Source organism: Hordeum vulgare, chromosome 1H (genome assembly GCF_904849725.1).
Source record: "Hordeum vulgare subsp. vulgare chromosome 1H, MorexV3_pseudomolecules_assembly, whole genome shotgun sequence".
NCBI lineage: Eukaryota > Viridiplantae > Streptophyta > Magnoliopsida > Poales > Poaceae > Hordeum > Hordeum vulgare.
In genome coordinates this window covers 367,630,451-367,642,574 of record NC_058518.1, presented here as the reverse complement: position 1 = coordinate 367,642,574, position 12,124 = coordinate 367,630,451, and the positions used below count along the sequence as shown (strand labels likewise).

General features: G+C 41.5%; 1 long non-coding RNA gene across 2 annotated transcripts; it reads left to right on the top strand.

The window, feature by feature from the left end:
• The first annotated feature begins 2,361 nt into the window (after nucleotides 1–2,361).
• On the top strand, nucleotides 2,362–3,210 carry LOC123411242. 2 transcript variants are annotated; one of them, XR_006613216.1, is made up of 3 exons: nucleotides 2,362–2,435; nucleotides 2,726–2,810; nucleotides 2,948–3,210. It is a non-coding gene; the product is annotated as an uncharacterized LOC123411242 (long non-coding RNA). The 2 variants fall into 2 exon arrangements; XR_006613213.1 differs by having other exon boundaries at nucleotides 2,729–2,810; nucleotides 2,948–3,204.
• The last annotated feature ends 8,914 nt before the right edge of the window (nucleotides 3,211–12,124 follow it).

The following is a 12,124-nucleotide window of genomic DNA, read 5'->3' as shown; positions in this document are numbered from 1 at the left end:
TAAGAACACTTGTTTAAAATAATTGTCGTATTACAAGTTTATTATTTTTCCTGGTAACTTTGTCACATATAATGACACAATGCAATGGTTTTCCATTTTTTTGAATTTTTTTTGAATTTTCCATGGCCATTTCAAAACGCGGTCAAAATAGCGGGTATGACCGTTCATACCTAGTGGTTGAATCTTGGAAATGTTTTGATGTTTCTATGATTAAATAGATACTTGTGTACCTAGAAATTATTTTTCGGAAAAATAAAGATCAAATTATAATGTAGCTGCAGTTCAAATTTGACCCGCTTTCAGCTGATTGTACGAAAATTTGTCTTTTCCACGAGAGCCGATAATATAGCTACAGTAACCTATGTAATTAACTTTTCAAAATTTGTATGGTGCACTTTTGCAAAATGTTTTTGATAGATGCTTCATAAAATTCCTCTATTTTTAGTACTTGAAAATTATTTTAAATCATTGATTTTTTGAAGGGAAATTTGAAGATTTGCCACAAGTTTGTTTACACTTTGAGGATTTACCCCTGTTTTTCTTGTTACTAATAATTAGCCACACCTTATAGCTTCTAGTTCTATGGGTGCGTAGAGAGGTCGGTATTAGTTCATGAGGGTGCAAGTTTGTGCGAGGTCTTATAGCAGTATTAGATATAATGTGTTTCAAATTCAGTTACATGACTGCTACTAAGGCCGTAGTGCCCGGGGTATGGACTATGGTCTATGTAGGCCGTATGCTTCGATTATTTTTACATAAGAGGGAATCATTTGGTCAATTTGTACATAAAACAGGTCGCTTATTTTTGAAAATTGTTGCGGTTCACTTTTGTAACTAATATTTGATAGATTCTTCATATAGGTAAAAACAAATAAGAGAAACAAAAAAAGATAAACACATTTACATAAGCTTTATTCTCATTGGTGGAGATGTTTGTGCCATGGATTGATGACATGGCACACATCCATCCATCCATCCACGACCGAACCCTAACTCCCATCTGCCCTCACCTTGGCGTTTTTCCTTCTACACCCCCGCCTCCCTTTCTTTCTTTCCTTCAACGCACGATCTCCTCTCTCCCCAACGCTCTCCCTCTCCCCCCACCCCCACTCCACTACGATCCCCCGCCCCGCACCGCCGCCCCCAGATCCGCCCCAACCCTAGCATCGCCGTCGCCCCCCTCCCCGGCCCCGCCGCCGCTGCCGCCATTACAGGTCCGTACCCACCCTCTCCGCCACGCTCGCCGGGATTCCCGGGGTTTCCGTTCGAGCGCACCCGCGGCGCGCGTTGAGCCGAGACGAGGCCCGGGCCCAGCCGCGGCGGATCGATCTGCGGCATTGCCTAGTTCATTCCTCTTGGGTTTATTCTCGTCGGCGCGAACTAGTTCGATCTGACGCGGCTCGTCGGCGCAGGGTGATCGAGGAGGGAGAGGGGGAGAAGCGCGGCTGATCGCTCGGTCAGGGTGGGGACCAAGGAGCGGAGGATGTCGAGGAGGGCGGTGAATCCCGGCCGCCGGGCCTCGGACGGGGGCCTGCCCACCGTCGCCAGCCTGCTCCACCACAAGTCCCGCTCGCCGTCCGTGCTCACCATCGCCCTGCTCCTGTTGGTAAACCGCCTCTACACCCTCGCACGAGTGCCGGCGCTGCTGCTCATTGGGATTCTAGACTCTGACGACGCTTCTGCTGCCGGTTGTTTGTTTGCAGGGGTGATTATTCTGATCGTCTATTTCAACAGCGGCTCAGATGGGTTGCAAATTCTGTTCGTGCATGGCATGGATGTAGTTAGCAGTTAGTGGCAGGGAGTTCGAGGGCATCTTCCTCGACTACGCGATTGGCAGGGAGTTCGAGGGCGTCTTCCTCGATTTGCATCATGTCTTTCATGAGTATGTAATCTCAAAAGTTGCCTCGGTTTGTTAGGTACTTTCACATCACACGTCTAATCTGAATTTGACCAAGTCTGTGCTATATGAAAAATATCCCACCTCATGCAATGGATATCTGTTTTGATTTGCTTTCTTGGTGATCGCACAAATATATAGGAAATTATCATATTAGGAACTTATGCATTAATATTGCTTATATGATCCAAAAATCCTCAATGCATCACACGTGACATCTTCACACGCATGTGCATATGCAGTTGAGCAGTTATGCTGGAACATTTATTTTGATAACTGTCATTATGATTTGTGGATAGTGTCAAGATCCCAAGCATGGAACGTTAGGCAAAAACTGCTTGACATTTCTGTACATTATTATTTAGACATATTTACTACCGCCATCCATCATAATTAATGAACCTATCTTTTCAGGCTATTTTTATGTGTCTCTTGTTTCCATTCTTGTCAAAGTTATGGGGCACACCGTTCCATCTACTGCCAACATACATCAGAGATGGTGCAGCCTGCTTTCTAAATATGGGCTCGTTATCTGCTGGTAATTTTTCCCCAAGTTTCTCAGGCTTCTTCTCGGTCTCTTGAGTTCTCTTCGTAATATTTGTCTTGATCTTTCTGGTGCATGCAATAATTTGCTTATTGGGTCTCTTGATCACTTGTCTCAGTTTGTGGTGCTAGATGTTACTAGGGGGATAAATGCAGTTATCTCTTAAGAAAAGAAGTTAATAACTGTTGATTAACTACCATGCATTATTCAGTTTCTGAAATTAGCACTTAATAAAAGAAAATATCTTAACTTGGGTTCCTACAACTACCTTGGTTTTGCTGCAGCAGATGAGTACTGCACTCCTCGTGTTATCAAGTCACTCAAGAAATAATCTGCCAGTACTTGCAGTGCCTGAGTTGATGGTGGTAGGTAGGTGCTTGTTCTGTGATTAGTAACAAAAACTGTAGTTCCTTTGCATGCTAGAACTGTTACTTGTGTCATATATAGTACTGAAGTTCACTGCTAGAAATAGTTGTGCATCACCTAATGTTGTCTTGTAATTGCAGGCAACTCTGGCGACAGAGACCCCCATGCCTGAAGCCTATTCACTGTAGTCTCTCATGTATGGTCAAGCAATCATGCAATTCAGACAATCACCATAGTATCTCGTTTGCTAACTTAATTGCTAAAAATAAATTCTGTTTTGAACCAATCTGTCTCGAATTAAAATCAAGATAATTCTGTTATTTGATTGACCCAATCCCAAACGTACTGTTGAATTCGGCATGGTTTCTTAGATACTAGATTTTCCGTTAAGGTGTCAGATGACTAGCTTGAAGAATACAGAGCCAAAGAATTAGCTTTGCCTTGTTAAGCTAGCTCCCTTAATGTGTAATGTTTATGTCATCTCATGCCATGACAGTCACTATTCATAATGGGGCAACCAGCATCATCCGTCAGTGTGTCATTTAGTTTGCCAAATTGCATGGAGTTCGCACCTTAATCCTTAAACATCCTGTGTCACAAGTACATATGCTATCAATAATACTACAAGTGTCTTAGGTTGCTGCATGGTCATGACTGTTTTCTTAGTATTAGCATACTCCTTGCTCCACCGCCCACCTCCTCAACTCCATCAGGCAAGTGCAAAGAAAACCATCCATATATAGCATCTCTTCTCTGTTGGCTACCAAGTTGGGGTCATTGTTGCAACAAGAGTAAAAGTTGTGGAGATTCAACTAATCAAGATTAGCGAGATATTGTTAGAAATACTCTTAATCTAGTTACCCACCGTGTTTCTAAATATAAGCATTTTAAGAGGTTTCAATACGGATTACATACTCTAAGATATGTGTATATACATCCGCATGTACGTAGTTCGTATTGAAATATTAAAAAATGCTTATATTTAGAAATGGAGTGAATAGTTTCTGTGTCAAACAGCTGCTATTAATCGTACGTGTGTTAGTAGCACCCTGAAATCCAGTGGTTCGTACTAGTTGTAGCTGAGTAGGTTCATGATAACAGTGTACACGTACCAAGTTCAGTTTAATTCTGAGTCTGAGATATTTGATACTCCCTCCGATCCATACTAAGTGTCGATGTACTCCCTCAGTAAGAGATTTGAACTTCCTGCTATATGTTACTACCACTTCTTTTCTGTAAGTGTTAGTACCACTGTCCATCCATTTATTAATATCAATTGTTGTATTGTAGACTTAATTGTGTTGGTTCCTCTTTTGCAGAAGCTCAAGTATGAAGTGTGAAGCCGTGAAGTGTGAACCCAAGTGTGAAGCTGTGAAGTCTTACTCAGTTTAGAGTAGCATATTGTAGAACATATGTGTTGTGAAGATTGTAATAGATTTATTTAGTTGTATATTTGATCAATTTTATATGTTCTTAGTTCTATTTGGAATTCATTTTTGGATTGAAAGTGATCAAAAAGACAATATATTAGTATTAAATTTAGCTTGATTCTAAGTTTGTGCTGTCACCTGTATTGGATCACATATATTTGTGCCTTCATAATGCTACAGATCAAAATGTAAAAATCTCGACGCCCAAAATTTTGAGATCAGCATGACATGTTGGACCAGTACAAAAATAAAATGGCCAAAAAAGAAAATCAATAGGAAGTAAAAGGCCACAAACCAAAATTCGATTTTTTTTACTAAAGTGGCTGTAAATAGGCCAAGGCCCAAAAACAAGCCCAATAAGAAAAACCCAAAAAAAAATAAAACGAGCCCATGTGATCATTTGAAATGGGTTGGGCTGATTTCAGCCATGACGTTTTGATTTCGTCGTAATTTTGCCACGTAGGACTGGGTTTGATTGTCAGCGATGATTTAGGATCGTCATAAAGGTTACGACAATCCAGGAATTGTCGTAAAGTTACGACGATTTTGATCAAAACGTCGTTGCTGTTCATTTCTGACGCTCCGTTTCCAACGCTTGGTTTTTCGTCGTGAGATCGTCGTAAACTAAAAACCGTGACGATGTAGCGACGAAAACATAGCGTCGTGTACTAGCATATTCCTTGTAGTGATATAATAAGGCTTACGTAGCTGTAAGATGACCTATTCCGCCTAACTTAGGTATTAAATGGCCTATAATTAGCCTAGCTAGATCCAAAATGGCTTAATAAGCATAGTTTGCTCCGGAATGACCTATTTTACCCCAGTTAGCTCCAAAACGACCTATAGTTAGCTAGGCTACCACCTAGATGACATAATTAGCTTAGTTAGCTCCTAAATGGTCTATTTAATAAAACATGACCTATACTTAGCTAATTATCCTCGAAATGACATAATTAGCTCCAAAAAGGCATTCTTAGCCAATTTAGCCCGAAGAAGGGGACAAGAGGAGAAGAAAGAGCAAAAATGAAAGGAAGGAAGAAGAAGTAGAAGAGAAGAAGGAGAAGGAGAAGGAGGAGGATAAGGAGGACAAGAAGGAGGAGAAGAAGGAGAAGGAGCTCCTCCTTCTCCTTTTTCTTCCTCCTTCTTCCTCCTTCTCCTTCTCCTTCTTCTTTTCTTCTTCTTCTCCTCTTCCTTCTCCTTCTCCTCCTCCTCCTCCTCCTACTCCTCCTTCTTTTACTTCTTCTTCTCTTTCTCTTCTTCTATGTTGCTTAGACTCATTCAAGAAAGGCTAAATTGGCTAATTATCCTACGAAATGACATAATTAGCTTAGTCAGCTCCAAAATAACCTATTTAATAAAAAATGACCTACAGTTAGCTAAGTTCTCTCCTAAATGACATAATAAGGCTTACGTAGCTGCAAGATGACCTATTCCCCCTAACTTAGGTGTTAAATGGCCTATAATTAGCCTAGCTAGATCCAAAATGGCTTAATAAGCATAGTTTGCTCCGGAATGATCTATTTTACCCAAGTTAGCTCCAAAACGACCTATAGTTAGCTAGGGTTCCACCTAGATGACATAATTAGCTTAGTTAGCTCCTAAATGGTCTATTTAATAAAACATGACCTATACTTAGCTAATTATCCTCGAAATGACATAATTAGCTCCAAAAAGGCGTTCTTAGCCAATTTAGCCCGAAGAAGGGGACAAGAGGAGAAGAAAGAGGAAAAATGAAATGAAGAAAGAAGAAGAAGAAGAAGAAGAAGAAGAAGAGAAGAAGAAGAAGGAGAAGGAGGAGGAGAAGGAGAAGGAGAAGAAGGAGGAGAAGAAGGAGAAGGAGCTCCTCCTTCTCCTTCTTCTTCCTCCTTCTTCCTCCTTCTCCTTCTCCTTCTTCTTTTCTTATTCTTCTCCTCTTCCTTCTCCTTCTCCTCCTCCTTCTTTTACTTCTTCTTCTCTTTCTCTTCTTCTACGTAGCTTAGACTCATCCAAGAAAGGCTAAATTGGCTAATTATCCTACGAAATGACATAATTAGCTTAGTTAGCTCCAAAATGACCTATTTAATAAAAAATGACCTACAGTTAGCTAAGTTCTCTCCTAAATGACATAATAAGGCTTACGTAGCTTCAAGATGACCTATTTCCCCTAACTTAGGTATTAAAATGCCTATAATTAGCCTAGCTAGATCCAAAATGGCTTAATAAGCATAGTTTGCTCCGGAATGACCTATTTTACCCAAGTTAGCTCCAAAACAACCTATAGTTAGCTAGGGTTCCACCTAAATGACATAATTAGCTTAGTTAGCTCCTAAATGGTCTATACTTAGCTAATTTCTCTCCGAAATAACCTATATATACACTACTTAATCTAGTATTATTCTTCTAACTTTCTTATTTGTCATTTTGCATATTACCTTCACTTCACGGGAAGCTTGGATTGTATTGATGGAATGCTTGAAGAAGATTTCTTGTACCATGGCTTGTATTGAAACTATTGTAGTATATGGATATATATGAAACATTGTATGCATGTGGATGAAACTAGTGGAATATATGGTTTGGTACGGATGCAACTTGCATAATATGTATGCACTATGGATGAGAGTTATTTTAATATGGTTATGTGTATGGAAAGAAATTTATTTATGTCAAATATATATATATATCCTGATTATTGTTAAAAATGCTGGATATAATAAAAAATTAAAATGGGGCAGGTTCCCCTCTTTGCCGTCTGCCCCCACATGGCAAAGGGGGGTGGGCAGACGGCAAAGGGGGGGGATCTGCCCCCTCTATTTCCCCTCGTTGCCGTCTACCCCCACATGGCAAAGGGGGGTGGGCAGACGGCAAAGGGGGGAATCTTCCCACTCTGTTTCCCCTCTTTGTCGTCCACCCCCACATGGCAAAGGGGGGTGGGTAGACGACAAAGGGGTGAATCAGCCCCCCCTCTCTCCCCTCTTTGTCGTCTGCCCCCACATGGCAAAGGGGGGGGACGCGAGACGGCAAAGAGAAGACGCCTACCGTTAACACTTAACGGGGCCGTTGCAGTATATGCAGTCCCAGTTAATTTGCCGTCCGCCCCCTTATGGCAAAGATTCTTTTCCGTTTGCTTTACAAAAGCACACGGCAAAGAACCTCTTCATCGGATTTTTTTACAATCTAGTTTCCCGTCTGGTGACCGACGGCAAAGCCTTTGCCGTCCGTGGTTCCCCCCTTTGCCATCTGCCATTGCAGACGGCAAATTTCTGAATTTCAGTAGTGAGTTGACAAGAAGTTGAATGTCATTCACTACGCTAGTAAAACTCTAGACAGTGCCCAAAGAAACTATGCCACTACGGAGAAGGAATTTTTAGCAGTTGTGTTTGCATGTGAAAAGTTCAGATCTTACATAGTTGACTCCAAAGTCACTATTCACTCTGATCATGCTGCTATTAAGTACCTCATGGAGAAGAAGGACGCTAAGCTTAGGCTGATCAGATGGGTTCTCCTGCTACAGGAATTTGATTTGCACGTCGTTGACCGGAAGGGTGCTGATAACCCTGTAGCAGATAACTTGTCTAGGCTAGAGATGTCCTTGATGACCACTACCTATTGATGATAGCTTTCCTGATGAGCAACTAAATGTCATCCGCACTTCACATAGTGCACCATGGTATGCATATTATGCAAACTATATCGTAGCCAAATACATACCACCCAGTTTCACCTATCAGCAAAAGAAGAAATTCTTCTTTGATTTGAGACACTACTTTTGGGATGATCCTCACCTTTCTAAGGAAGGAGTAGATGGTGTTATTAGATGTTGTGTGCCTGAACATGAACAGGGACAGATCTTGCAGAAGTGTCACTCCAAAGCCTATGGAGGACACCACGCTGGAGATAGAACTGCTCATAAGGTATTTCAATCAGGTTTCTATTGGCCCACTCTCTTCAAGGATGCTCGTAAGTTTTTCTTGTCTTGTGACGAATGCCAAAGAATAGGGAACATCACTAAGCATCAGGAAATGTCTATGAACTATTCACTTGTCATTGAACCATTTGATGTCTGGGGCTTTGATTATATGGGACCCTTCCCGAGTTCCAATTGGTACACTCACATCTTAGTTGCTGTGGATTACGTTACAAAGTGGGTAGAAGCTATCCCCACTAAAAATGCTGATCACCACACCTCTATTAAGATGCTTAAAGAAGTCATATTCCCAAGATTTGGAGTCCCTAGATACTTGATGACTGATGCGGTTCACACTTCATTCATGGTGTTTTCCGCAAGATGCTAGCTAAGTAAGATGTCAACCATAGAGTTGCATCTCCTTATCATCCTCAGTCTAGTGGTCAAGTGGAGTTGAGTAATAGGGAGATCAAGTTGATCCTACAAAAGACCGTCAATAGATCTCGAAAGAACTGTTCTAGCAAACTTGACGATGCACTATGGGCTTATAGGACTGCTTATAAGAATCCCATGGGCATGTCACCGTATAAAATGGTTTACGGTAAGGCCTGTCATTTACCTCTAGAGCTGGAACACAAAGCGTATTGGGCAATCAAAGAGCTCAACTTTCATTTCAAACTTGCGTGTGAGAAGCAGTTGTTTGATATCAGCTCGTTAGATGAATGGAGAACCCAGGCATATGAGAATGCCAGGTTGTTCAAGGAAAAGGTTAAGAGATGGCACGACAAACGAATACAAAAACGAGAGTTCAATGTAGGTGATTATGTCTTGCTATACAATTCTCGTTTGAGATTCTTTGCAGGCAAGCTTCTCTCTAAATGGGAAGGTCCCTGTGTTATCGAGGAAGTATATTGTTCCGGTGCCATCAAAATCAATAACACGGAAGGAAAATTTCCTAGAGTGGTAAATGGGCAAAGAATCAAGCACTACATCTCTCGTACTCCCATAAATGTTGAGACCAATATCATCAATGTCATAACTCTAGGGGAGTACATAAGGGATGTTTATCAGCCTGTTTCAGACCTTGAAAACAAAGATGTATCTGTTTCGGTAAGAAATTGGACTCCGATGCTTTTCCAATAGGAAATTTTCTCCGTTTTGGAATTTTTGGAAAATTAGAAAAATAAAAAGCAGTCCGGAGAGCGAACGAGGCGGCCACAAGCCCTGCCACCGCCCCCTACCCCCTGGTGGCGGAGGGCAAGCTTGTGGGCACCTCGTGTGCCTCCCGGACCCCGTTTTCTTGCGGAGGACTCCTTCTGGCCCAGAAAAAATCAATATATAGTCGCCCGAAGGTTTTGATCTCCGTATCGCGCAGTTTTCCTCTGTTTTCGTTTCGAGCTTGTTGTCTGTCGTAGATTTAGAGCAAAGATGTCTCAGGAATCTGTTGGGGAGAATGATCTTCACCAAGTTCATGAGGATAGATGCTGATCTGAAAAGAGTAGAAGTCACGGAAGCCAGGGACCAAGCTAAATAGAAAAACCAAGCTAGGGAGGAGGTTCAACCTATGTTCAACATTGAAGACGTTGAAGGGGTAGACATTCTCCAACCCTTCCTCCACTTGTTGTCTCCATCTTTGATTGAATTCTTGAGGTTTTGTGAAACAACTCGTGCTCGCATTATTTCCCTTTCTCGTGAAGTTGTTTTGCTGGAAAACGATGTCACATATCTCAAAGGTATAAATCAAAGATTGATAGCTCTCTTGGAATCAAAGGTGACAACAACACCACCATCACCACCGAAGAAAGGCAACTAAGCATTGGTATGGGCAATCCCCTTGGCTTTTGCCAAGCTTGGGGGAGTTGCCCTGGTATCGTATCACCTTTATATCTTTTTCTTTTACTTTTGTTTTAGTTCTTTCCTTTTCAGTTTTTATTTCTTCTCTTAGAGGAATAAGTCTTTAGTGTTTAGTTTGAGTCTTTTGCTTTTGTCTCTCTCCCGTTGTATTCGAGCTTACGAGCTATATAATAAAGAGTGTCTTAGTCAAGGGCTTTGCTTTGTGCCATGATCAAAAGTATGAAAAGAACGATAGCATGAAAGATCATGAGACTATCTTATGGGAAGTGATAACTTCACTTATGACACATATGATGATTGAAACTTGTTGAGAATAAAACAACATAGACCTCAGTCATTGTTGCAATTAATAGGAAGTAATAAGGAAAGAGAGGTTCACATATAAATATATCATCTTAGACACTTTTTACAATTGTGAGAACTCACCAAACTATTACATGCTTAGGAGTAGATGTTGGACAAGGGAGACAACACAATGAATTGTGTTTGCTTGGTTCCAAACAATGTTATATAATTAGAGATCCCCTAGCATGTGACGATTGCTTCCACCTCATATTAGCCAAAACTCCCGCACCAAGTAGAGATACTACTTGTGCATCCATAAACCTCCAACCCAGTTTTGCCATGAGAGTCCACCATACCTACCTATGGATTGAATAAGATCCTTCAAGTAAGTTGTCATCGGTGCAAGCAATAAAAAATGCTCTCTAATATGTATGATCTATTAGTGTGTGGAAAATAAGCTTTGTATGAAACTGTGATGAGGAAGACATAAAAGCGACAGACTGCATAATAAAGTTCTTTATCACAGGAGGCAATATAAAGTGACGTTCCTCCGCACTAAGAGGACACGCATTCAAACCTCAAAAGTGCATGACAACCTCTGCTTCCCTCTGCGAAGGGCCCATCTTGTACCTTCACTTTTTGCCCTTGTAAGAGTCATGGTGATCCTCACCAATTCCCTATTTTTGCCTTTGTCTTGACTACCGTCACATGCTTGGGAAAGATCTATATTCATATGTCAACTTGGAGGTAAGCATTCATGAATTATTATTGTTGTTGACATATATTCATATGTCAACTTGGAGTTGAGTACTTATGCTTTATTGTTGTTGACTTTACCTTTGAGGTAAATGGTTGGGAGGCAAAACTATAAGCCCCTATCTTCCTGTGTGTCCAGCTGAAACTTTGACACCATGAGTACCACGTGAGTTGTAACAATTGTGGAAAACAAAAGAGATGATTGAGTATGTGGGTTTGCCTTACAAGCTCCTATTTGACTCTTTCTGATGTTGTGATAAATTGCAATTGCTTCAATGACTATGGTTTATTGTTGGTTACTTCTCGGTAAGGTTTTTGCTTCATGCTTTGCTTTGTGAAGGAATTGTTACTTTCCCATAAGAATCTTTATGATGTATTGATGTCCTATGTGTGATCATGATGCCCTCATGTCCGTATTTTGTTTTATCGACACCGTCGTCCCTCAACATGTGCACATGTTTATGGAACTTGGTTTTCGCTTGAGGACAAGCGAGGTCTAAGCTTGGGGGAGTTGATACGACCATTTCGCATCATGCTTTCATGTTGATATTTATTGCTTTTTGGGCTGTTATATTACTTGTGGTACCATATTTATGCCTTTTCTCGCTTATTTTGCAAGGTTTATTTGAAGAGGGAGAATTCAGGCAGCTGGAATTCTGGACTAGAAAAGGAGCAAATCCTAGTCCACTATTCTGCACATCTCCAAATGCCCTGAAAAGTTACGTGGATTTTTTTGGGATTATATAAAAAATACTGGGCGAAAGAACTACCGGAGGGGGCTGCCAGGGCGCCACAAGCCCTAACACCGCCACCCCCTGGTGGCGGAGTGGGGGCTTGTGGGCTCCCTGACGGCCCACTAGCCCCCATCTTTTGCTATATGAAGCGTCTTGGTCCAGAAAAAAATTATACGGGAGCTTTTCGTGGTTTCGCCGCCACCACGAGGCGGAACTTAAGCAGATCCAATCTAGAGCTCCGGTAGGACGATCCTGCCGGGGAAACTTCCCTCCCGGAGGGGGAAATCGTCGCCATCATCATCACCGACACTCCTCTCGTCGGAGGGGAGGCATCTTCATCAACATCTTCATCAACACCATCTCCTCTCCGAT